The sequence below is a fragment of the Phyllobates terribilis genome, unplaced genomic scaffold (genome assembly GCF_046119375.1).
Source record: "Phyllobates terribilis strain yellow unplaced genomic scaffold, ASM4611937v1 Scaffold_169__1_contigs__length_4117513, whole genome shotgun sequence".
Classification (NCBI taxonomy): Eukaryota; Metazoa; Chordata; class Amphibia; order Anura; family Dendrobatidae; genus Phyllobates; species Phyllobates terribilis.
The window spans coordinates 3844169-3868805 of NW_027362929.1; the positions used below are offsets into that span (position 1 = coordinate 3844169).

Consider the following 24637-nt stretch of genomic DNA (forward strand, 5'->3'; position numbering starts at 1 on the left):
TCCAGCAGCAGACTGAAGGTGGCTGCTGCTGTGCGCAGGTATATAAAGGCTCAGAGCCTATTATGACACGCGCAGCCAACGTTCCATTGCCACATTCCGTCTACTGCAGGCGGGATACCTGGATGGCTGAATGTCACTGAGAAGCTCACAGAGACCGCCATAAGCAACAGTTTAAAAGAATGCCACAGACTAATCAACCAAACTTTTTGGGTTGGTTTCTCTTTTATAGTCTGCAGGCATTAAATGAAAGAAGTCAGTGTTCCAGCAGAGGGAGACAACGTTTCAGAAAAGGCATTGTAGCAAACCAAAAAAGAAATTTTAAGCGCAGCAGAGTAACCAGCTCACATACCTGTTAGCTCAGGTGAGTTTAAAAGGCTGCTGTTGATAACAAGGGCATTTGCTAAATAGATGGTGTGTGTGCAACAATATACTGAAAGGTCAATTATATTGTGCAGCTTATCTCACCACCTGTAGTTATTTAGGTGAAAGCTCCAAAATGCTTGCCTAATATGTCTGTTTATCCAAAAGGAAGTATAGAGGGAGAGCTAGATAGATAGCATTGCATTACATTACATTACATGGCAATGCAATGCACAGTTGCTGAAGTTGAACCAAAATGAGCTTGTCATCTGGCTTCTGCAACTTTTAACATGAAAAATCCAATGAGGAGAAGAAAAGCAAAGCCAAAGAGTCCATCCCAAAATCCGACAAACAAGCAAAATGAACAAAAAGCATTGAATTCAATTCTTTCTGATTTTAGAAACTGCATTAAAGAAGGGGTGCACCGGTCCTGGAGATACTGCAATACCAGGTCAATGCGTGGAGTGGACAGAGCAAGCTCTTTTTCCATCTCCCTGTTCTAAAAATCCATTTAATATATGGTCCCCAGATAGGGGACGTATCAGATATTAAACTGATAAGAACAGATACTACACTTGATCTTAGCCAAAAGGCCGAGAAGCGATAACCAGAATTGGTTTCCGACTACGGTGCCACCCAAGGATTCTGAAAAGTCCATTTGTGGAGATGGCCACCTGGACTCCCGTTAAGAAGACATGCTGTCAACCTCTAGATCCCTCACATGCCTGCACTTTTCGGCTTGCTGCTGCTGCAATCCACGCGTTTTAGATCTGCATAACTCCACCTCTTTTAGCACAGTACCCTCAACCCCCGGCTGTTCCCACCCGCCTCAACACCGTTGGAAGGGAGGAGAACCAATTAAGGCGGGGGGGGGGTGGAACGAGCAGCTGTCTACCCTTAGCAGGAGGGTTGCTGATTAATTACCTCTCCTGCTGCTGCTGCTGCTGGCTGTCCAGCAGCAGACTGAAGGTGGCTGCTGCTGTGCGCAGGTATATAAAGGCTCAGAGCCTATTATGACACGCGCAGCCAGCGTTCCATTGCCACATTCCGTCTACTGCAGGCGGGATACCTGGATGGCTGAATGTCACTGAGAAGCTCACAGAGACCGCCATAAGCAACAGTTTAAAAGAATGCCACAGACTAATCAACCAAACTTTTTGGGTTGGTTTCTCTTTTATAGTCTGCAGGCATTAAATGAAAGAAGTCAGTGTTCCAGCAGAGGGAGACAACGTTTCAGAAAAGGCATTGTAGCAAACCAAAAAAGAAATTTTAAGCGCAGCAGAGTAACCAGCTCACATACCTGTTAGCTCAGGTGAGTTTAAAAGGCTGCTGTTGATAACAAGGGCATTTGCTAAATAGATGGTGTGTGTGCAACAATATACTGAAAGGTCAATTATATTGTGCAGCTTATCTCACCACCTGTAGTTATTTAGGTGAAAGCTCCAAAATGCTTGCCTAATATGTCTGTTTATCCAAAAGGAAGTATAGAGGGAGAGCTAGATAGATAGCATTGCATTACATTACATTACATGGCAATGCAATGCACAGTTGCTGAAGTTGAACCAAAATGAGCTTGTCATCTGGCTTCTGCAACTTTTAACATGAAAAATCCAATGAGGAGAAGAAAAGCAAAGCCAAAGAGTCCATCCCAAAATCCGACAAACAAGCAAAATGAACAAAAAGCATTGAATTCAATTCTTTCTGATTTTAGAAACTGCATTAAAGAAGGGGTGCACCGGTCCTGGAGATACTGCAATACCAGGTCAATGCGTGGAGTGGACAGAGCAAGCTCTTTTTCCATCTCCCTGTTCTAAAAATCCATTTAATATATGGTCCCCAGATAGGGGACGTATCAGATATTAAACTGATAAGAACAGATACTACACTTGATCTTAGCCAAAAGGCCGAGAAGCGATAACCAGAATTGGTTTCCGACTACGGTGCCACCCAAGGATTCTGAAAAGTCCATTTGTGGAGATGGCCACCTGGACTCCCGTTAAGAAGACATGCTGTCAACCTCTAGATCCCTCACATGCCTGCACTTTTCGGCTTGCTGCTGCTGCAATCCACGCGTTTTAGATCTGCATAACTCCACCTCTTTTAGCACAGTACCCTCAACCCCCGGCTGTTCCCACCCGCCTCAACACCGTTGGAAGGGAGGAGAACCAATTAAGGCGGGGGGGGGTGGAACGAGCAGCTGTCTACCCTTAGCAGGAGGGTTGCTGATTAATTACCTCTCCTGCTGCTGCTGCTGCTGGCTGTCCAGCAGCAGACTGAAGGTGGCTGCTGCTGTGCGCAGGTATATAAAGGCTCAGAGCCTATTATGACACGCGCAGCCAGCGTTCCATTGCCACATTCCGTCTACTGCAGGCGGGATACCTGGATGGCTGAATGTCACTGAGAAGCTCACAGAGACCGCCATAAGCAACAGTTTAAAAGAATGCCACAGACTAATCAACCAAACTTTTTGGGTTGGTTTCTCTTTTATAGTCTGCAGGCATTAAATGAAAGAAGTCAGTGTTCCAGCAGAGGGAGACAACGTTTCAGAAAAGGCATTGTAGCAAACCAAAAAAGAAATTTTAAGCGCAGCAGAGTAACCAGCTCACATACCTGTTAGCTCAGGTGAGTTTAAAAGGCTGCTGTTGATAACAAGGGCATTTGCTAAATAGATGGTGTGTGTGCAACAATATACTGAAAGGTCAATTATATTGTGCAGCTTATCTCACCACCTGTAGTTATTTAGGTGAAAGCTCCAAAATGCTTGCCTAATATGTCTGTTTATCCAAAAGGAAGTATAGAGGGAGAGCTAGATAGATAGCATTGCATTACATTACATTACATGGCAATGCAATGCACAGTTGCTGAAGTTGAACCAAAATGAGCTTGTCATCTGGCTTCTGCAACTTTTAACATGAAAAATCCAATGAGGAGAAGAAAAGCAAAGCCAAAGAGTCCATCCCAAAATCCGACAAACAAGCAAAATGAACAAAAAGCATTGAATTCAATTCTTTCTGATTTTAGAAACTGCATTAAAGAAGGGGTGCACCGGTCCTGGAGATACTGCAATACCAGGTCAATGCGTGGAGTGGACAGAGCAAGCTCTTTTTCCATCTCCCTGTTCTAAAAATCCATTTAATATATGGTCCCCAGATAGGGGACGTATCAGATATTAAACTGATAAGAACAGATACTACACTTGATCTTAGCCAAAAGGCCGAGAAGCGATAACCAGAATTGGTTTCCGACTACGGTGCCACCCAAGGATTCTGAAAAGTCCATTTGTGGAGATGGCCACCTGGACTCCCGTTAAGAAGACATGCTGTCAACCTCTAGATCCCTCACATGCCTGCACTTTTCGGCTTGCTGCTGCTGCAATCCACGCGTTTTAGATCTGCATAACTCCACCTCTTTTAGCACAGTACCCTCAACCCCCGGCTGTTCCCACCCGCCTCAACACCGTTGGAAGGGAGGAGAACCAATTAAGGCGGGGGGGGGGGGTGGAACGAGCAGCTGTCTACCCTTAGCAGGAGGGTTGCTGATTAATTACCTCTCCTGCTGCTGCTGCTGCTGGCTGTCCAGCAGCAGACTGAAGGTGGCTGCTGCTGTGCGCAGGTATATAAAGGCTCAGAGCCTATTATGACACGCGCAGCCAGCGTTCCATTGCCACATTCCGTCTACTGCAGGCGGGATACCTGGATGGCTGAATGTCACTGAGAAGCTCACAGAGACCGCCATAAGCAACAGTTTAAAAGAATGCCACAGACTAATCAACCAAACTTTTTGGGTTGGTTTCTCTTTTATAGTCTGCAGGCATTAAATGAAAGAAGTCAGTGTTCCAGCAGAGGGAGACAACGTTTCAGAAAAGGCATTGTAGCAAACCAAAAAAGAAATTTTAAGCGCAGCAGAGTAACCAGCTCACATACCTGTTAGCTCAGGTGAGTTTAAAAGGCTGCTGTTGATAACAAGGGCATTTGCTAAATAGATGGTGTGTGTGCAACAATATACTGAAAGGTCAATTATATTGTGCAGCTTATCTCACCACCTGTAGTTATTTAGGTGAAAGCTCCAAAATGCTTGCCTAATATGTCTGTTTATCCAAAAGGAAGTATAGAGGGAGAGCTAGATAGATAGCATTGCATTACATTACATTACATGGCAATGCAATGCACAGTTGCTGAAGTTGAACCAAAATGAGCTTGTCATCTGGCTTCTGCAACTTTTAACATGAAAAATCCAATGAGGAGAAGAAAAGCAAAGCCAAAGAGTCCATCCCAAAATCCGACAAACAAGCAAAATGAACAAAAAGCATTGAATTCAATTCTTTCTGATTTTAGAAACTGCATTAAAGAAGGGGTGCACCGGTCCTGGAGATACTGCAATACCAGGTCAATGCGTGGAGTGGACAGAGCAAGCTCTTTTTCCATCTCCCTGTTCTAAAAATCCATTTAATATATGGTCCCCAGATAGGGGACGTATCAGATATTAAACTGATAAGAACAGATACTACACTTGATCTTAGCCAAAAGGCCGAGAAGCGATAACCAGAATTGGTTTCCGACTACGGTGCCACCCAAGGATTCTGAAAAGTCCATTTGTGGAGATGGCCACCTGGACTCCCGTTAAGAAGACATGCTGTCAACCTCTAGATCCCTCACATGCCTGCACTTTTCGGCTTGCTGCTGCTGCAATCCACGCGTTTTAGATCTGCATAACTCCACCTCTTTTAGCACAGTACCCTCAACCCCCGGCTGTTCCCACCCGCCTCAACACCGTTGGAAGGGAGGAGAACCAATTAAGGCGGGGGGGGGGGTGGAACGAGCAGCTGTCTACCCTTAGCAGGAGGGTTGCTGATTAATTACCTCTCCTGCTGCTGCTGCTGCTGGCTGTCCAGCAGCAGACTGAAGGTGGCTGCTGCTGTGCGCAGGTATATAAAGGCTCAGAGCCTATTATGACACGCGCAGCCAGCGTTCCATTGCCACATTCCGTCTACTGCAGGCGGGATACCTGGATGGCTGAATGTCACTGAGAAGCTCACAGAGACCGCCATAAGCAACAGTTTAAAAGAATGCCACAGACTAATCAACCAAACTTTTTGGGTTGGTTTCTCTTTTATAGTCTGCAGGCATTAAATGAAAGAAGTCAGTGTTCCAGCAGAGGGAGACAACGTTTCAGAAAAGGCATTGTAGCAAACCAAAAAAGAAATTTTAAGCGCAGCAGAGTAACCAGCTCACATACCTGTTAGCTCAGGTGAGTTTAAAAGGCTGCTGTTGATAACAAGGGCATTTGCTAAATAGATGGTGTGTGTGCAACAATATACTGAAAGGTCAATTATATTGTGCAGCTTATCTCACCACCTGTAGTTATTTAGGTGAAAGCTCCAAAATGCTTGCCTAATATGTCTGTTTATCCAAAACGAAGTATAGAGGGAGAGCTAGATAGATAGCATTGCATTACATTACATTACATGGCAATGCAATGCACAGTTGCTGAAGTTGAACCAAAATGAGCTTGTCATCTGGCTTCTGCAACTTTTAACATGAAAAATCCAATGAGGAGAAGAAAAGCAAAGCCAAAGAGTCCATCCCAAAATCCGACAAACAAGCAAAATGAACAAAAAGCATTGAATTCAATTCTTTCTGATTTTAGAAACTGCATTAAAGAAGGGGTGCACCGGTCCTGGAGATACTGCAATACCAGGTCAATGCGTGGAGTGGACAGAGCAAGCTCTTTTTCCATCTCCCTGTTCTAAAAATCCATTTAATATATGGTCCCCAGATAGGGGACGTATCAGATATTAAACTGATAAGAACAGATACTACACTTGATCTTAGCCAAAAGGCCGAGAAGCGATAACCAGAATTGGTTTCCGACTACGGTGCCACCCAAGGATTCTGAAAAGTCCATTTGTGGAGATGGCCACCTGGACTCCCGTTAAGAAGACATGCTGTCAACCTCTAGATCCCTCACATGCCTGCACTTTTCGGCTTGCTGCTGCTGCAATCCACGCGTTTTAGATCTGCATAACTCCACCTCTTTTAGCACAGTACCCTCAACCCCCGGCTGTTCCCACCCGCCTCAACACCGTTGGAAGGGAGGAGAACCAATTAAGGCGGGGGGGGGGGGTGGAACGAGCAGCTGTCTACCCTTAGCAGGAGGGTTGCTGATTAATTACCTCTCCTGCTGCTGCTGCTGCTGGCTGTCCAGCAGCAGACTGAAGGTGGCTGCTGCTGTGCGCAGGTATATAAAGGCTCAGAGCCTATTATGACACGCGCAGCCAGCGTTCCATTGCCACATTCCGTCTACTGCAGGCGGGATACCTGGATGGCTGAATGTCACTGAGAAGCTCACAGAGACCGCCATAAGCAACAGTTTAAAAGAATGCCACAGACTAATCAACCAAACTTTTTGGGTTGGTTTCTCTTTTATAGTCTGCAGGCATTAAATGAAAGAAGTCAGTGTTCCAGCAGAGGGAGACAACGTTTCAGAAAAGGCATTGTAGCAAACCAAAAAAGAAATTTTAAGCGCAGCAGAGTAACCAGCTCACATACCTGTTAGCTCAGGTGAGTTTAAAAGGCTGCTGTTGATAACAAGGGCATTTGCTAAATAGATGGTGTGTGTGCAACAATATACTGAAAGGTCAATTATATTGTGCAGCTTATCTCACCACCTGTAGTTATTTAGGTGAAAGCTCCAAAATGCTTGCCTAATATGTCTGTTTATCCAAAAGGAAGTATAGAGGGAGAGCTAGATAGATAGCATTGCATTACATTACATTACATGGCAATGCAATGCACAGTTGCTGAAGTTGAACCAAAATGAGCTTGTCATCTGGCTTCTGCAACTTTTAACATGAAAAATCCAATGAGGAGAAGAAAAGCAAAGCCAAAGAGTCCATCCCAAAATCCGACAAACAAGCAAAATGAACAAAAAGCATTGAATTCAATTCTTTCTGATTTTAGAAACTGCATTAAAGAAGGGGTGCACCGGTCCTGGAGATACTGCAATACCAGGTCAATGCGTGGAGTGGACAGAGCAAGCTCTTTTTCCATCTCCCTGTTCTAAAAATCCATTTAATATATGGTCCCCAGATAGGGGACGTATCAGATATTAAACTGATAAGAACAGATACTACACTTGATCTTAGCCAAAAGGCCGAGAAGCGATAACCAGAATTGGTTTCCGACTACGGTGCCACCCAAGGATTCTGAAAAGTCCATTTGTGGAGATGGCCACCTGGACTCCCGTTAAGAAGACATGCTGTCAACCTCTAGATCCCTCACATGCCTGCACTTTTCGGCTTGCTGCTGCTGCAATCCACGCGTTTTAGATCTGCATAACTCCACCTCTTTTAGCACAGTACCCTCAACCCCCGGCTGTTCCCACCCGCCTCAACACCGTTGGAAGGGAGGAGAACCAATTAAGGCGGGGGGGGGGGTGGAACGAGCAGCTGTCTACCCTTAGCAGGAGGGTTGCTGATTAATTACCTCTCCTGCTGCTGCTGCTGCTGGCTGTCCAGCAGCAGACTGAAGGTGGCTGCTGCTGTGCGCAGGTATATAAAGGCTCAGAGCCTATTATGACAGGCGCAGCCAGCGTTCCATTGCCACATTCCGTCTACTGCAGGCGGGATACCTGGATGGCTGAATGTCACTGAGAAGCTCACAGAGACCGCCATAAGCAACAGTTTAAAAGAATGCCACAGACTAATCAACCAAACTTTTTGGGTTGGTTTCTCTTTTATAGTCTGCAGGCATTAAATGAAAGAAGTCAGTGTTCCAGCAGAGGGAGACAACGTTTCAGAAAAGGCATTGTAGCAAACCAAAAAAGAAATTTTAAGCGCAGCAGAGTAACCAGCTCACATACCTGTTAGCTCAGGTGAGTTTAAAAGGCTGCTGTTGATAACAAGGGCATTTGCTAAATAGATGGTGTGTGTGCAACAATATACTGAAAGGTCAATTATATTGTGCAGCTTATCTCACCACCTGTAGTTATTTAGGTGAAAGCTCCAAAATGCTTGCCTAATATGTCTGTTTATCCAAAAGGAAGTATAGAGGGAGAGCTAGATAGATAGCATTGCATTACATTACATTACATGGCAATGCAATGCACAGTTGCTGAAGTTGAACCAAAATGAGCTTGTCATCTGGCTTCTGCAACTTTTAACATGAAAAATCCAATGAGGAGAAGAAAAGCAAAGCCAAAGAGTCCATCCCAAAATCCGACAAACAAGCAAAATGAACAAAAAGCATTGAATTCAATTCTTTCTGATTTTAGAAACTGCATTAAAGAAGGGGTGCACCGGTCCTGGAGATACTGCAATACCAGGTCAATGCGTGGAGTGGACAGAGCAAGCTCTTTTTCCATCTCCCTGTTCTAAAAATCCATTTAATATATGGTCCCCAGATAGGGGACGTATCAGATATTAAACTGATAAGAACAGATACTACACTTGATCTTAGCCAAAAGGCCGAGAAGCGATAACCAGAATTGGTTTCCGACTACGGTGCCACCCAAGGATTCTGAAAAGTCCATTTGTGGAGATGGCCACCTGGACTCCCGTTAAGAAGACATGCTGTCAACCTCTAGATCCCTCACATGCCTGCACTTTTCGGCTTGCTGCTGCTGCAATCCACGCGTTTTAGATCTGCATAACTCCACCTCTTTTAGCACAGTACCCTCAACCCCCGGCTGTTCCCACCCGCCTCAACACCGTTGGAAGGGAGGAGAACCAATTAAGGCGGGGGGGGGGGGGGGTGGAACGAGCAGCTGTCTACCCTTAGCAGGAGGGTTGCTGATTAATTACCTCTCCTGCTGCTGCTGCTGCTGGCTGTCCAGCAGCAGACTGAAGGTGGCTGCTGCTGTGCGCAGGTATATAAAGGCTCAGAGCCTATTATGACACGCGCAGCCAGCGTTCCATTGCCACATTCCGTCTACTGCAGGCGGGATACCTGGATGGCTGAATGTCACTGAGAAGCTCACAGAGACCGCCATAAGCAACAGTTTAAAAGAATGCCACAGACTAATCAACCAAACTTTTTGGGTTGGTTTCTCTTTTATAGTCTGCAGGCATTAAATGAAAGAAGTCAGTGTTCCAGCAGAGGGAGACAACGTTTCAGAAAAGGCATTGTAGCAAACCAAAAAAGAAATTTTAAGCGCAGCAGAGTAACCAGCTCACATACCTGTTAGCTCAGGTGAGTTTAAAAGGCTGCTGTTGATAACAAGGGCATTTGCTAAATAGATGGTGTGTGTGCAACAATATACTGAAAGGTCAATTATATTGTGCAGCTTATCTCACCACCTGTAGTTATTTAGGTGAAAGCTCCAAAATGCTTGCCTAATATGTCTGTTTATCCAAAAGGAAGTATAGAGGGAGAGCTAGATAGATAGCATTGCATTACATTACATTACATGGCAATGCAATGCACAGTTGCTGAAGTTGAACAAAAATGAGCTTGTCATCTGGCTTCTGCAACTTTAACATGAAAAATCCAATGAGGAGAAGAAAAGCAAAGCCAAAGAGTCCATCCCAAAATCCGACAAACAAGCAAAATGAACAAAAAGCATTGAATTCAATTCTTTCTGATTTTAGAAACTGCATTAAAGAAGGGGTGCACCGGTCCTGGAGATACTGCAATACCAGGTCAATGCGTGGAGTGGACAGAACAAGCTCTTTTTCCATCTCCCTGTTCTAAAAATCCATTTAATATATGGTCCCCAGATAGGGGACGTATCAGATATTAAACTGATAAGAACAGATACTACACTTGATCTTAGCCAAAAGGCCGAGAAGCGATAACCAGAATTGGTTTCCGACTACGGTGCCACCCAAGGATTCTGAAAAGTCCATTTGTGGAGATGGCCACCTGGACTCCCGTTAAGAAGACATGCTGTCAACCTCTAGATCCCTCACATGCCTGCACTTTTCGGCTTGCTGCTGCTGCAATCCACGCGTTTTAGATCTGCATAACTCCACCTCTTTTAGCACAGTACCCTCAACCCCCGGCTGTTCCCACCCGCCTCAACACCGTTGGAAGGGAGGAGAACCAATTAAGGCGGGGGGGGGGGGTGGAACGAGCAGCTGTCTACCCTTAGCAGGAGGGTTGCTGATTAATTACCTCTCCTGCTGCTGCTGCTGCTGGCTGTCCAGCAGCAGACTGAAGGTGGCTGCTGCTGTGCGCAGGTATATAAAGGCTCAGAGCCTATTATGACACGCGCAGCCAGCGTTCCATTGCCACATTCCGTCTACTGCAGGCGGGATACCTGGATGGCTGAATGTCACTGAGAAGCTCACAGAGACCGCCATAAGCAACAGTTTAAAAGAATGCCACAGACTAATCAACCAAACTTTTTGGGTTGGTTTATCTTTTATAGTCTGCAGGCATTAAATGAAAGAAGTCAGTGTTCCAGCAGAGGGAGACAACGTTTCAGAAAAGGCATTGTAGCAAACCAAAAAAGAAATTTTAAGCGCAGCAGAGTAACCAGCTCACATACCTGTTAGCTCAGGTGAGTTTAAAAGGCTGCTGTTGATAACAAGGGCATTTGCTAAATAGATGGTGTGTGTGCAACAATATACTGAAAGGTCAATTATATTGTGCAGCTTATCTCACCACCTGTAGTTATTTAGGTGAAAGCTCCAAAATGCTTGCCTAATATGTCTGTTTATCCAAAAGGAAGTATAGAGGGAGAGCTAGATAGATAGCATTGCATTACATTACATTACATGGCAATGCAATGCACAGTTGCTGAAGTTGAACCAAAATGAGCTTGTCATCTGGCTTCTGCAACTTTTATCATGAAAAATCCAATGAGGAGAAGAAAAGCAAAGCCAAAGAGTCCATCCCAAAATCCGACAAACAAGCAAAATGAACAAAAAGCATTGAATTCAATTCTTTCTGATTTTAGAAACTGCATTAAAGAAGGGGTGCACCGGTCCTGGAGATACTGCAATACCAGGTCAATGCGTGGAGTGGACAGAGCAAGCTCTTTTTCCATCTCCCTGTTCTAAAAATCCATTTAATATATGGTCCCCAGATAGGGGACGTATCAGATATTAAACTGATAAGAACAGATACTACACTTGATCTTAGCCAAAAGGCCGAGAAGCGATAACCAGAATTGGTTTCCGACTACGGTGCCACCCAAGGATTCTGAAAAGTCCATTTGTGGAGATGGCCACCTGGACTCCCGTTAAGAAGACATGCTGTCAACCTCTAGATCCCTCACATGCCTGCACTTTTCGGCTTGCTGCTGCTGCAATCCACGCGTTTTAGATCTGCATAACTCCACCTCTTTTAGCACAGTACCCTCAACCCCCGGCTGTTCCCACCCGCCTCAACACCGTTGGAAGGGAGGAGAACCAATTAAGGCGGGGGGGGGGTGGAACGAGCAGCTGTCTACCCTTAGCAGGAGGGTTGCTGATTAATTACCTCTCCTGCTGCTGCTGCTGCTGGCTGTCCAGCAGCAGACTGAAGGTGGCTGCTGCTGTGCGCAGGTATATAAAGGCTCAGAGCCTATTATGACACGCGCAGCCAGCGTTCCATTGCCACATTCCGTCTACTGCAGGCGGGATACCTGGATGGCTGAATGTCACTGAGAAGCTCACAGAGACCGCCATAAGCAACAGTTTAAAAGAATGCCACAGACTAATCAACCAAACTTTTTGGGTTGGTTTCTCTTTTATAGTCTGCAGGCATTAAATGAAAGAAGTCAGTGTTCCAGCAGAGGGAGACAACGTTTCAGAAAAGGCATTGTAGCAAACCAAAAAATAAATTTTAAGCGCAGCAGAGTAACCAGCTCACATACCTGTTAGCTCAGGTGAGTTTAAAAGGCTGCTGTTGATAACAAGGGCATTTGCTAAATAGATGGTGTGTGTGCAACAATATACTGAAAGGTCAATTATATTGTGCAGCTTATCTCACCACCTGTAGTTATTTAGGTGAAAGCTCCAAAATGCTTGCCTAATATGTCTGTTTATCCAAAAGGAAGTATAGAGGGAGAGCTAGATAGATAGCATTGCATTACATTACATTACATGGCAATGCAATGCACAGTTGCTGAAGTTGAACCAAAATGAGCTTGTCATCTGGCTTCTGCAACTTTTAACATGAAAAATCCAATGAGGAGAAGAAAAGCAAAGCCAAAGAGTCCATCCCAAAATCCGACAAACAAGCAAAATGAACAAAAAGCAATGAATTCAATTCTTTCTGATTTTAGAAACTGCATTAAAGAAGGGGTGCACCGGTCCTGGAGATACTGCAATACCAGGTCAATGCGTGGAGTGGACAGAGCAAGCTCTTTTTCCATCTCCCTGTTCTAAAAATCCATTTAATATATGGTCCCCAGATAGGGGACGTATCAGATATTAAACTGATAAGAACAGATACTACACTTGATCTTAGCCAAAAGGCCGAGAAGCGATAACCAGAATTGGTTTCCGACTACGGTGCCACCCAAGGATTCTGAAAAGTCCATTTGTGGAGATGGCCACCTGGACTCCCGTTAAGAAGACATGCTGTCAACCTCTAGATCCCTCACATGCCTGCACTTTTCGGCTTGCTGCTGCTGCAATCCACGCGTTTTAGATCTGCATAACTCCACCTCTTTTAGCACAGTACCCTCAACCCCCGGCTGTTCCCACCCGCCTCAACACCGTTGGAAGGGAGGAGAACCAATTAAGGCGGGGGGGGGGGGTGGAACGAGCAGCTGTCTACCCTTAGCAGGAGGGTTGCTGATTAATTACCTCTCCTGCTGCTGCTGCTGCTGGCTGTCCAGCAGCAGACTGAAGGTGGCTGCTGCTGTGCGCAGGTATATAAAGGCTCAGAGCCTATTATGACACGCGCAGCCAGCGTTCCATTGCCACATTCCGTCTACTGCAGGCGGGATACCTGGATGGCTGAATGTCACTGAGAAGCTCACAGAGACCGCCATAAGCAACAGTTTAAAAGAATGCCACAGACTAATCAACCAAACTTTTTGGGTTGGTTTCTCTTTTATAGTCTGCAGGCATTAAATGAAAGAAGTCAGTGTTCCAGCAGAGGGAGACAACGTTTCAGAAAAGGCATTGTAGCAAACCAAAAAAGAAATTTTAAGCGCAGCAGAGTAACCAGCTCACATACCTGTTAGCTCAGGTGAGTTTAAAAGGCTGCTGTTGATAACAAGGGCATTTGCTAAATAGATGGTGTGTGTGCAACAATATACTGAAAGGTCAATTATATTGTGCAGCTTATCTCACCACCTGTAGTTATTTAGGTGAAAGCTCCAAAATGCTTGCCTAATATGTCTGTTTATCCAAAAGGAAGTATAGAGGGAGAGCTAGATAGATAGCATTGCATTACATTACATTACATGGCAATGCAATGCACAGTTGCTGAAGTTGAACCAAAATGAGCTTGTCATCTGGCTTCTGCAACTTTTAACATGAAAAATCCAATGAGGAGAAGAAAAGCAAAGCCAAAGAGTCCATCCCAAAATCCGACAAACAAGCAAAATGAACAAAAAGCATTGAATTCAATTCTTTCTGATTTTAGAAACTGCATTAAAGAAGGGGTGCACCGGTCCTGGAGATACTGCAATACCAGGTCAATGCGTGGAGTGGACAGAGCAAGCTCTTTTTCCATCTCCCTGTTCTAAAAATCCATTTAATATATGGTCCCCAGATAGGGGACGTATCAGATATTAAACTGATAAGAACAGATACTACACTTGATCTTAGCCAAAAGGCCGAGAAGCGATAACCAGAATTGGTTTCCGACTACGGTGCCACCCAAGGATTCTGAAAAGTCCATTTGTGGAGATGGCCACCTGGACTCCCGTTAAGAAGACATGCTGTCAACCTCTAGATCCCTCACATGCCTGCACTTTTCGGCTTGCTGCTGCTGCAATCCACGCGTTTTAGATCTGCATAACTCCACCTCTTTTAGCACAGTACCCTCAACCCCCGGCTGTTCCCACCCGCCTCAACACCGTTGGAAGGGAGGAGAACCAATTAAGGCGGGGGGGGGGGTGGAACGAGCAGCTGTCTACCCTTAGCAGGAGGGTTGCTGATTAATTACCTCTCCTGCTGCTGCTGCTGCTGGCTGTCCAGCAGCAGACTGAAGGTGGCTGCTGCTGTGCGCAGGTATATAAAGGCTCAGAGCCTATTATGACACGCGCAGCCAGCGTTCCATTGCCACATTCCGTCTACTGCAGGCGGGATACCTGGATGGCTGAATGTCACTGAGAAGCTCACAGAGACCGCCATAAGCAACAGTTTAAAAGAATGCCACAGACTAATCAACCAAACTTTTTGGGTTGGTTTCTCTTTTATAGTCTGCAGGCATTAAATGAAAGAAGTCAGTGTTCCAGCAGAGGGAGACAACGTTTCAGAAAAGGCATTGTAGCAAACCAAAAAAGAAATTTTAAGCGCAGCAGAGTAACCAGCTCACATACCTGTTAGCTCAGGTGAGTTTAAAAGGCTGCTGTTGATAACAAGGGCATTTGCTAAATAGATGGTGTGTGTGCAACAATATACTGAAAGGTCAATTATATTGTGCAGCTTATCTCACCACCTGTAGTTATTTAGGTGAAAGCTCCAAAATGCTTGCCTAATATGTCTGTTTATCCAAAAGGAAGTATAGAGGGAGAGCTAGATAGATAGCATTGCATTACATTACATTACATGGCAATGCAATGCACAGTTGCTGAAGTTGAACCAAAATGAGCTTGTCATCTGGCTTCTGCAACTTTTAACATGAAAAATCCAATGAGGAGAAGAAAAGCAAAGCCAAAGAGTCCATCCCAAAATCCGACAAACAAGCAAAATGAACAAAAAGCATTGAATTCAATTCTTTCTGATTTTAGAAACTGCATTAAAGAAGGGGTGCACCGGTCCTGGAGATACTGCAATACCAGGTCAATGCGTGGAGTGGACAGAGCAAGCTCTTTTTCCATCTCCCTGTTCTAAAAATCCATTTAATATATGGTCCCCAGATAGGGGACGTATCAGATATTAAACTGATAAGAACAGATACTACACTTGATCTTAGCCAAAAGGCCGAGAAGCGATAACCAGAATTGGTTTCCGACTACGGTGCCACCCAAGGATTCTGAAAAGTCCATTTGTGGAGATGGCCACCTGGACTCCCGTTAAGAAGACATGCTGTCAACCTCTAGATCCCTCACATGCCTGCACTTTTCGGCTTGCTGCTGCTGCAATCCACGCGTTTTAGATCTGCATAACTCCACCTCTTTTAGCACAGTACCCTCAACCCCCGGCTGTTCCCACCCGCCTCAACACCGTTGGAAGGGAGGAGAACCAATTAAGGCGTGGGGGGGGGGGGTGGAACGAGCAGCTGTCTACCCTTAGCAGGAGGGTTGCTGATTAATTACCTCTCCTGCTGCTGCTGCTGATGGCTGTCCAGCAGCTGACTGAAGGTGGCTGCTGCTGTGCGCAGGTATATAAAGGCTCAGAGCCTATTATGACACGCGCAGCCAGCGTTCCATTGCCACATTCCGTCTACTGCAGGCGGGATACCTGGATGGCTGAATGTCACTGAGAAGCTCACAGAGACCGCCATAAGCAACAGTTTAAAAGAATGCCACAGACTAATCAACCAAACTTTTTGGGTTGGTTTCTCTTTTATAGTCTGCAGGCATTAAATGAAAGAAGTCAGTGTTCCAGCAGAGGGAGACAACGTTTCAGAAAAGGCATTGTAGCAAACCAAAAAAGAAATTTTAAGCGCAGCAGAGTAACCAGCTCACATACCTGTTAGCTCAGGTGAGTTTAAAAGGCTGCTGTTGATAACAAGGGCATTTGCTAAATAGATGGTGTGTGTGCAACAATATACTGAAAGGTCAATTATATTGTGCAGCTTATCTCACCACCTGTAGTTATTTAGGTGAAAGCTCCAAAATGCTTGCCTAATATGTCTGTTTATCCAAAAGGAAGTATAGAGGGAGAGCTAGATAGATAGCATTGCATTACATTACATTACATGGCAATGCAATGCACAGTTGCTGAAGTTGAACCAAAATGAGCTTGTCATCTGGCTTCTGCAACTTTTAACATGAAAAATCCAATGAGGAGAAGAAAAGCAAAGCCAAAGAGTCCATCCCAAAATCCGACAAACAAGCAAAATGAACAAAAAGCATTGAATTCAATTCTTTCTGATTTTAGAAACTGCATTAAAGAAGGGGTGCACCGGTCCTGGAGATACTGCAATACCAGGTCAATGCGTGGAGTGGACAGAGCAAGCTCTTTTTCCATCTCCCTGTTCTAAAAATCCATTTAATATATGGTCCCCAGATAGGGGACGTATCAGATATTAAACTGATAAGAACAGATACTACACTTGATCTTAGCCAAAAGGCCGAGAAGCGATAACCAGAATTGGTTTCCGACTACGGTGCCACCCAAGGATTCTGAAAAGTCCATTTGTGGAGATGGCCACCTGGACTCCCGTTAAGAAGACATGCTGTCAACCTCTAGATCCCTCACATGCCTGCACTTTTCGGCTTGCTGCTGCTGCAATCCACGCGTTTTACATCTGCATAACTCCACCTCTTTTAGCACAGTACCCTCAACCCCCGGCTGTTCCCACCCGCCTCAACACCGTTGGAAGGGAGAAGAACCAATTAAGGCGGGGGGGGGGGTGGAACGAGCAGCTGTCTACCCTTAGCAGGAGGGTTGCTGATTAATTACCTCTCCTTCTGCTGCTGCTGCTGGCTGTCCAGCAGCAGACTGAAGGTGGCTGCTGCTGTGCGCAGGTATATAAAGGCTCAGAGCCTATTATGACACGCGCAGCCAGCGTTCCATTGCCACATTCCGTCTACTGCAGGCGGGATACCTGGATGGCTGACTGTCACTGAGAAGCTCACAGAGACCGCCATAAGCAACAGTTTAAAAGAATGCCACAGACTAATCAACCAAACTTTTTGGGTTGGTTTCTCTTTTATAGTCTGCAGGCATTAAATGAAAGAAGTCAGTGTTCCAGCAGAGGGAGACAACGTTTCAGAAAAGGCATTGTAGCAAACCAAAAAAGAAATTTTAAGCGCAGCAGAGTAACCAGCTCACATACCTGTTAGCTCAGGTGAGTTTAAAAGGCTGCTGTTGATAACAAGGGCATTTGCGAAATAGATGGTGTGTGTGCAACAATATACTGAAAGTTCAATTATATTGTGCAGCTTATCTCACCACCTGTAGTTATTTAGGTGAAAGCTCCAAAATGCTTGCCTAGTATGTCTGTTTATCCAAAAGGAAGTATAGAGGGAGAGCTAGATAGATAGCATTGCATTACATTACATTACATGGCAATGCAATGCACAGTTGCTGAAGTTGAACCAAAATGAGCTTGTCATCTGGCTTCTGCAACTTTTAACATGAAAAATCCAATGAGGAGAAGAAAAGCAAAGCCAAAGAGTCCATCCCAAAATCCGACAAACAAGCAAAATGAACAAAAAGCATTGAATTCAATTCTTTCTGATTTTAGAAACTGCATTAAAGAAGGGGTGCACCGGTCCTGGAGATACTGCAATACCAGGTCAATGCGTGGAGTGGACAGAGCAAGCTCTTTTTCCATCTCCCTGTTCTAAAAATCCATTTAATATATGGTCCCCAGATAGGGGACGTATCAGATATTAAACTGATAAGAACAGATACTACACTTGATCTTAGCCAAAAGGCCGAGAAGCGATAACCAGAATTGGTTTCCGACTACGGTGCCACCCAAGGATTCTGAAAAGTCCATTTGTGGAGATGGCCACCTGGACTCCCGTTAAGAAGACATGCTGTCAACCTCTAGATCCCTCACATGCCTGCACTTTTCGGCTTGCTGCTGCTGCAATCCACGCGTTTTAGATCTGCATAACTCCACCTCTTTTAGCACAGTACCCTCAACCCCCGGCTGTTCCCACCCGCCTCAACACCGTTGGAAGGGAGGAGAACCAATTAAGGCGGGGGGGGGGTGGAACGAGCAGCTGTCTACCCTTAGCAGGAGGGTTGCTGATTAATTACCTCTCCTGCTGCTGCTGCTGCTGGCTGTCCAGCAGCAGACTGAAGGTGGCTGCTGCTGTGCGCAGGTATATAAAGGCTCAGAGCCTATTATGACACGCGCAGCCAGCGTTCCATTGCCACATTCCGTCTACTGCAGGCGGGATACCTGGATGGCTGAATGTCACTGAGAAGCTCACAGAGACCGCCATAAGCAACAGTTTAAAAGAATGCCACAGACTAATCAACCAAACTTTTTGGGTTGGTTTCTCTTTTATAGTCTGCAGGCATTAAATGAAAGAAGTCAGTGTTCCAGCAGAGGGAGACAACGTTTCAGAAAAGGCATTGTAGCAAACCAAAAAAGAAATTTTAAGCGCAGCAGAGTAACCAGCTCACATACCTGTTAGCTCAGGTGAGTTTAAAAGGCTGCTGTTGATAACAAGGGCATTTGCTAAATAGATGGTGTGTGTGCAACAATATACTGAAAGGTCAATTATATTGTGCAGCTTATCTCACCACCTGTAGTTATTTAGGTGAAAGCTCCAAAATGCTTGCCTAATATGTCTGTTTATCCAAAAGGAAGTATAGAGGGAGAGCTAGATAGATAGCATTGCATTACATTACATTACATGGCAATGCAATGCACAGTTGCTGAAGTTGAACCAAAATGAGCTTGTCATCTGGCTTCTGCAACTTTTAACATGAAAAATCCAATGAGGAGAAGAAAAGCAAAGCCAAAGAGTCCATCCCAAAATCCGACAAACAAGCAAAATGAACAAAAAGCATTGAATTCAATTCTTTCTGATTTTAGAAACTGCATTAAAGAAGGGGTGCACCGGTCCTGGAGATACTGCAATACCAGGTCAATGCGTGGAGTGGACAGAGCAAGCTCTTTTTCCATCTCCCTGTTCTAAAAATCCATTTAATATATGGTCCCCAGATAGGGGACGTATCAGATATTAAACTGATAAGAACAGATTTTTTGATTGAATATATCTTTTATTAGCACAAAAAATAAGTTAACAGACAGTGTACAGTGCCGCAGCCCAGTACACACAGAATTCTACATCATATTTACATAGCATGAGGATACGACGCACTAACTAGACACATCACACCCCTATGCTACACAAAACACTCAATCTGAAAGAAAAAGCATGTCAATCAATACAGTACGACGAATCGTGATAAGGGATGGGGATTGGGAAAAAGGGGATGGGGAGGGGAAAATCACAGGCCCGAAGCTTTATTGAAAGACAAGACACATAAGGGGAGAGGGGGAGGAGGGGTTTAGTCCTCATCCTCGTCCTCCGGACCGTCCACGATGGAATAGTCTCTGAGCAGGCTGTGGATCAGCCTGCGGCAGTCCTGGATGGACATCCTCTCCCTCCTCAAGATGAGCCGGTTCCTGGCGACCCAAACGGCATCCTTGAAGCAGTTCATAAGGCGCCAAGCCTCCTGGATGGCTCCGACGGTATGAACCCCAGGGAAGAGTCCGTAAAGCACAGAATGGTGCGATAGGCTCGCCCTGGGGACAGAGTTCCTCAGGTCGTCCTCAAGGGCAGTCAACAGGCGCTGTGCAAATCCGCAGTCCCAAAAAGTGTGCAAAGATGTTTCCTCCACGAAGGGGCACCTTGGGCAGTACCGGGTCTTGCACAGGTTCCGGGCATGCATGAATGACCGGACGGGCAGTCCGCCCTGAATCGCCATCCACGACAAGTCCTTGTGCCCGTTGGTCAGCCTGTCAGACGACACATTTGTCCACACAGTCTCCAGCGTGTCCTGGTGAAGTCCTGTGATGTTCTCCACGTCATCCTTGGCTCTGATGAGCTTGTGGATAGTTTTGGGCTTCCACAAGTCGGGCTTGAGTCCCTCCAGTTGATGTTCCCCCACAAATCGAACGACGTCTCCGTAGAACCATGGCGTCGTCCAGTTGTAGGGGAAGGAGCTGTCCCACTTGTCCCAGCCGAGTCGCCTCCAAAGAGGAAGCAGGAAGAAGCGAGACATGGACCTGCCCGCGGAGCCATTCTTGACTTGCAAAGTCCGGCGGACACAATCACACACAAAAGAGGATCGCAGGAGGGTGGGGATATCTGGAACGCCCTTCCCACCCTTGCGAGGCTCCTTGTACATGACGGCCCGCCTGACTCTGTCCATCTTGGATCCCCAGACAAAGTGAAACACTGTCCTGGTAATGGCCCTGCACACAGTGACGTGTGGGGGCCAGGCCTGCGCCGTGTACTGCAAGACGGGCAGGACCTCATTACGCAGGACGAGTGCCTTACCCTCACAAGTGAGGTGTCTGAGGCTCCAGAGTCCGATCCGTTGCTTCACTTTGGCCAAGCGTTCTTGCCAGGACTTGAGGGCCGCTCCTTCCTTCCCGAACCAGACTCCCAGCACCTTGAGGAAATCCGGTTGAATGTTGAAGGGGAAGGGGGCGGAGGAGGCCGGCTGCCAATCCCCGAAGAGCATGGCTTCCGACTTCCTGCAGTTGACTTTGGCCCCTGAAGCCCGGCCGAACCTCTCACACGTCTGGACGAGGGCGTCGACTGAACCACGATCAGCGCAGAAGACGGTGACGTCGTCCATGTAGAGCGAGCACTTGACCTCGTGTCGTCCCGGACCCGGTGCGGTGATCCCTCTGATCTCTCCATTCTGCCGGATAGCCTCTGCGAAGAGTTCTATAACACAAACAAAAAGAAGAGGTGATAGAGGGCAGCCTTGTCTGACCCCAGAGAGGACAGGGAAGGGGTCAGTCTTCCAGCCGTTCACCAACACCGAGCTGTGGATATCAAAATACATCAGACGGACATACGAACAAAACATGTTACCCAAACCTAACCGGTGCAGAGCTCGGCCCATGAACTCGTGGGAAACCCGGTCGAAGGCCTTCTCCTGATCCAAGGAGACCAGGGCCGCGTGTGCGCGGCGGACCTTGATGTACTCGACCGTGTCCCGCACGAGAGCGAGGCTGTCTGCGATGCGACGTCCAGGGATGCCGCAGGTCTGGTCCGGTTTGATGATCCGTCCGATGACCGTCTTAAGTCGTGTCGCCATCGTCTTGGCCAGGATCTTGTAGTCCACGTTGAGCAGAGTGATGGGACGCCAATTCCTCAGGTCGCACCTCTCTCCCTTCCGCTTGTACAGGATCATGACCATTCCTTCCCTCAAAGATGGAGGCATTCTACCCTCCACCGCCATCTCCTCGTACAGGTCCAACAGGTCCGGACAGATGAGGTCTCCCAGCGCTACATAGAGCTCCGCTGGAAGACCATCACTGCCCGGGGTCCTGCCGGTCCTAAAGGATTTAGCGGCAGAGAGCAATTCGCCCACCATCAGAGGTTTGTCCAAGGCTGCCGTGCCTGCAGGATCAAGATGGTTAGTGATACCTGACAGGAACTTATCAGCAGCGTCGGGGTCGGTAGTCTTGTGGGAGTAGAGTTCGCTGTAGAAGTCGCTGACGACCCTCATCACGTCCTCCTTCCCACGTCGCATGTTTCCGCTCTCGTCTCGCAGCTCGTTCAGGGGCGTGTGACCGGCATGAAGTTTCCTGAAAAAGAATGAGTTACATTTCTCACCCTTCTCCAGATTCTCCACTTTGGAACGGAAGACGATTCGCTTGGACTCCTCCTCAAAGTGCCTTTTCAGGCTCTTCTTGGTCTCCTCCAGCTCCTCCCTCACGTCCGAGCCGCAGTGAAGAAGGTCCTGCAGCGACCGCAGCTCGCGCTGCAGCCCTCTGAAGTCCCTCCTCTTCTCACACGCCTGTTGTCGACCCTTGGCCTGAAAGAAACAGCGAAACTCAAGTTTAACATATTCCCACCAATCAGAGACTGTTTGGAAGCTACCCTTGTAGGACTGCCACATTGCGTAGGCTGCTCTCAGCTCCTCCACGACTTCATCCTGAGCCAGCAGAGCACAATTCAGCTTCCAGGAGCCGGGGCCGGACGGAAAACCGTCGCCGAGGACACCTTGTAAGTGAATGGCTCTGTGGTCGGAGAAGAAGCAGGGGACCATCGAGTGCCTACTCTGCCTGACTGCCCGAGAGGTGAACACAAAGTCAATCCTGGAGCGGAGTGAGCCATCGGGTCGGCTCCACGAATAGTTCGTGGAGCCTCTCCCCATGGAGCCCACCACGTCCTGAAGAGAGGCCTCGGTTACCATCTCGATGAGCAGCTTGGACGTGATGTCCAACTTGGCAGATGTGCCAGAACTACGACCATCCTCCTCGATGGGGCAGTTGAAATCCCCGGCCATCACTAAGGTCCTGGTGGTGGCAAGCTGAAGCCGCAGGGTCTGGAAAATCTCCAAACGCTCATTCTTCAGTGGGGACGCATACACGTTGATGAACCTGACAGGTTCTCCTGCCCAGTTGCCATCTACAACAAGAGCCCTGCCGCAGATGAGCTCCTGGACGGACTCAAGCGTGAATGCGCCCCCCCTGATCAGAATTGCGACCCCCGCAGACTTGCAGTCACCCCCACCGGACCAGTAGGATGGACCGTGGGACCACTCCCTGGCCAGATGTTTGAAGGACCTAGAGGAGGGAAGGGAACATTCCTGCAACATATAAACATCACACAACTGGGAAGTAAGGAAGGCATAAATAGTCTGACGTCTGAACTTGTCCTTGATGCTCCTGACATTAATGGAAAATAACTTAATATTAGCCATCATGTAGGGAAAAAAGAAAAAGTTAGCGCAGGCAATACACCTTAGTTACCACTCCGGTCGGGTGGTCCCTCGTCGGTGTTGACTGCTGGTGACGGGATCACCAGCAGGCCCTCTTCCTCCATCTGGTCAAGCAGCGCGGCCTCGATCTCGGCGACCACCAGTTCCTCCTCTTCTGGCTCGGCCACCAGGGTCTCAACCATGTGCTCCATCTCTTCTGGCTCAGGGAGGGTATCCTCCTTTTCGCCTACGAAATCCAGAATCTTCTTTTTGGAGGATTCAGTAGCAGGGCTGTCCTCCACCTTCCTCTTTCCCCGGGTTGGAACTGGGGAGACAAGAAGGGGAAAATCCTCCTCGGAATAGATAGCGGCGGGTGGAGGAAAGGTTAATTCCACCGCTACCATGGTCTGGGGAGGGAGAGTGGCTGCCGGGGCAGGGGAAAGGACACCTGCTGAGGAGTAGGGGAAGGAGGAAGAGGAAGTGTAATCCTCAGCAGGGGTGGCCGGGGTGGGGGGGGATTGGACGGGGGTGGCAGGGGGAGGGATCGAGAGAGGGGTGACAGAACTCTTACCCTCCTTTGACTTTTTCTTCTGCTTCGGAGCTGTTGGGACCGTCGCTGGGGCTTTGGCCACCAACTCCTTGACCGCTTTGGCCTTGGTCGTCTCGGCCTTGGCCGCTGGGGCCTTGGTCGTCGCGTCCTTGACCTTCACAGGCCTGGTCGTCGGGGCCTTGTCCTCCGGAGCTGGGGTCGTCGCAACCACCGATGCCCAGGATCTCTCACGCTTGGGGCAATCCTTGTATAGATGAGCCGCCAGCCCACACAGGTTGCAGGACGTCTTCTTCGGGCAGTCCTTCGAGCTGTGTCCCGTCACTCGACAAATCCTGCAGGCATCCTCCTTGCAGTCCTTCATCTCGTGGCCGTTCTTGCCGCATCTCCTGCAGTTCCGCGGCATGTCCGGGTAATAGATGAGGCCGTAGGAGTTGCCCAGGGAGAATGTCGGGGGCAGGTGCCGAAGTCCGTCTGAGTACGCCAGGTCCCTGTGAAGTCTAACGGTCACCGACCACTTACCTGTCCAGAAGCCGAGTCCATTCAGGATGTGAGAGGGTTCCTTCACAACCAAACAGAAGCGTCTCAGGAAGGTACAGATGTCTTGGCCTGGGGTGTGCGGGTTGCGCATGGAGACCGTGATCCTCCTTTCGTCCCTCTGGATAGGGCAGCTACCTGTAAAGGCAGAGAAAGAATTATCCGGTCCTTTTGCGCTTACCATTTCCCAGAACCTCCTGCAGGTGTTCACAGTGGCGAAGGTGACGAAGAAGATCCCCGTCAAGAAGGTCTGGATGCTGAGGGTGTCCGACCTGGAGAAGCCTCGATCCAGCAGCATCTTCTGGCAGAACACGTCCGAGGACATGTCCGGCACCCTCCCATCCACTTCCTTCAGCTTCAGGGCCACCGTCTGCCGCATCCATGGCTCCAGGGCTGGAGCTTCGTGGCGGGGCTTCTGGTTTCCCTTCTGCTGGCCAGTCGTGGAGGCAGAGTCCTTGGGGTCAGAATCGGCTCCTGGCTGGGCCCTCCTGGCTGTCCCCTGCTCCAGGCTCTTCTTTTCAGCCTTCCTCGCAGCGCTTGCCATGGCTTTCCTCCTGCAGTTA

At 47.5% G+C, this 24637-nt stretch overlaps 15 non-coding genes across 15 annotated transcripts; all 15 read right to left on the reverse strand.

Annotated features, from left to right (window-relative positions):
* Positions 1-774: 774 nt before the first annotated feature.
* Positions 775-965, reverse strand: LOC141209685 (U2 spliceosomal RNA). Its single transcript, XR_012279877.1, has one exon. It is a non-coding gene; the product is annotated as a U2 spliceosomal RNA (small nuclear RNA).
* A 1120-nt stretch (positions 966-2085) lies between these two features.
* On the reverse strand, positions 2086-2276 carry LOC141209686 (U2 spliceosomal RNA). The gene has a single exon (XR_012279878.1). It is a non-coding gene; the product is annotated as a U2 spliceosomal RNA (small nuclear RNA).
* A 1119-nt stretch (positions 2277-3395) lies between these two features.
* LOC141209687 (U2 spliceosomal RNA) lies at positions 3396-3586 on the reverse strand. The gene has a single exon (XR_012279879.1). It is a non-coding gene; the product is annotated as a U2 spliceosomal RNA (small nuclear RNA).
* Positions 3587-4708: 1122 nt separating this feature from the next.
* LOC141209688 (U2 spliceosomal RNA) lies at positions 4709-4899 on the reverse strand. Its single transcript, XR_012279880.1, has one exon. It is a non-coding gene; the product is annotated as a U2 spliceosomal RNA (small nuclear RNA).
* Positions 4900-6020: 1121 nt separating this feature from the next.
* On the reverse strand, positions 6021-6211 carry LOC141209689 (U2 spliceosomal RNA). Its single transcript, XR_012279881.1, has one exon. It is a non-coding gene; the product is annotated as a U2 spliceosomal RNA (small nuclear RNA).
* Positions 6212-7333: 1122 nt separating this feature from the next.
* Positions 7334-7524, reverse strand: LOC141209690 (U2 spliceosomal RNA). The gene has a single exon (XR_012279882.1). It is a non-coding gene; the product is annotated as a U2 spliceosomal RNA (small nuclear RNA).
* Positions 7525-8645: 1121 nt separating this feature from the next.
* LOC141209691 (U2 spliceosomal RNA) lies at positions 8646-8836 on the reverse strand. Its single transcript, XR_012279883.1, has one exon. It is a non-coding gene; the product is annotated as a U2 spliceosomal RNA (small nuclear RNA).
* Positions 8837-9960: 1124 nt separating this feature from the next.
* On the reverse strand, positions 9961-10151 carry LOC141210183 (U2 spliceosomal RNA). Its single transcript, XR_012280359.1, has one exon. It is a non-coding gene; the product is annotated as a U2 spliceosomal RNA (small nuclear RNA).
* Positions 10152-11273: 1122 nt separating this feature from the next.
* Positions 11274-11464, reverse strand: LOC141209693 (U2 spliceosomal RNA). The gene has a single exon (XR_012279885.1). It is a non-coding gene; the product is annotated as a U2 spliceosomal RNA (small nuclear RNA).
* A 1120-nt stretch (positions 11465-12584) lies between these two features.
* LOC141209694 (U2 spliceosomal RNA) lies at positions 12585-12775 on the reverse strand. The gene has a single exon (XR_012279886.1). It is a non-coding gene; the product is annotated as a U2 spliceosomal RNA (small nuclear RNA).
* A 1122-nt stretch (positions 12776-13897) lies between these two features.
* Positions 13898-14088, reverse strand: LOC141209695 (U2 spliceosomal RNA). The gene has a single exon (XR_012279887.1). It is a non-coding gene; the product is annotated as a U2 spliceosomal RNA (small nuclear RNA).
* Positions 14089-15209: 1121 nt separating this feature from the next.
* Positions 15210-15400, reverse strand: LOC141209696 (U2 spliceosomal RNA). Its single transcript, XR_012279888.1, has one exon. It is a non-coding gene; the product is annotated as a U2 spliceosomal RNA (small nuclear RNA).
* A 1124-nt stretch (positions 15401-16524) lies between these two features.
* Positions 16525-16715, reverse strand: LOC141209697 (U2 spliceosomal RNA). The gene has a single exon (XR_012279889.1). It is a non-coding gene; the product is annotated as a U2 spliceosomal RNA (small nuclear RNA).
* Positions 16716-17836: 1121 nt separating this feature from the next.
* Positions 17837-18027, reverse strand: LOC141209698 (U2 spliceosomal RNA). The gene has a single exon (XR_012279890.1). It is a non-coding gene; the product is annotated as a U2 spliceosomal RNA (small nuclear RNA).
* Positions 18028-19147: 1120 nt separating this feature from the next.
* Positions 19148-19340, reverse strand: LOC141210556 (U2 spliceosomal RNA). Its single transcript, XR_012280714.1, has one exon. It is a non-coding gene; the product is annotated as a U2 spliceosomal RNA (small nuclear RNA).
* Positions 19341-24637: the final 5297 nt, after the last annotated feature.